Source organism: Pteropus medius, unplaced genomic scaffold (assembly GCF_902729225.1).
Source record: "Pteropus medius unplaced genomic scaffold, Ma_sr-lr_union100, whole genome shotgun sequence".
Lineage (NCBI taxonomy): Eukaryota > Metazoa > Chordata > Mammalia > Chiroptera > Pteropodidae > Pteropus > Pteropus medius.
This window is the reverse complement of record NW_024350324.1, coordinates 1,185,334-1,185,848: the sequence shown is the minus strand read 5'-3', so window position 1 is coordinate 1,185,848 and position 515 is coordinate 1,185,334. Positions and strand designations below refer to the sequence as shown.

General features: G+C 68.7%; 1 protein-coding gene across 1 annotated transcript in view; it reads right to left on the bottom strand.

The window, feature by feature from the left end:
- SPPL2B (signal peptide peptidase like 2B) overlaps positions 1–515 on the bottom strand; it is a 14,786-nt gene that overhangs the window by 7,308 nt on the left and 6,963 nt on the right. The window lies entirely within an intron of this gene.

Here is a 515-nt window from a genome sequence, read left to right as displayed (position 1 = left end):
CCAGAAGAGACAGTCCCAACGGCAGAGCGGAGCTGGGTGGAGCAGGCACAGAAAGTGCACAAACCTTAGCCACTCACCAGCCAGCCTGCCCACAGGCACCCACGGGCCGGCCCGCTCCAGGCCCTGCCTTCTCTCCCATGGACAGCAACCCTAGAAGGTCCCACCCCGTGAGCCAGGCTCCTGGTATAAAGCCTGGAGCAGCTGCCAGCTGCCCGGGCGGAACCAGACGGGGTCCCCAGCAGCAAAGCCCTGGGCCCAGTCCCCACACGCGCCTACGTCACTGCTCGGCCCCCGCGTCCCCATGGGCCTGCCCTGGAATGGGACGTGGGGAGAGGGAACCCGTGCGCCCTGACCAGCACGGAGCAAAGCCCTGCTGCATGCCCTCACTGTGCCGGCCTGGCCATGCCACGTGCTGAGGGCTCCTTGCACCTCGGGGGCTGGGACCCAGGGGGACAGGGCAATTGGCCGAGGTGAGGCCGTGAGGCAGGACCTCACGGGCAGAGCTGGGTCGCGGG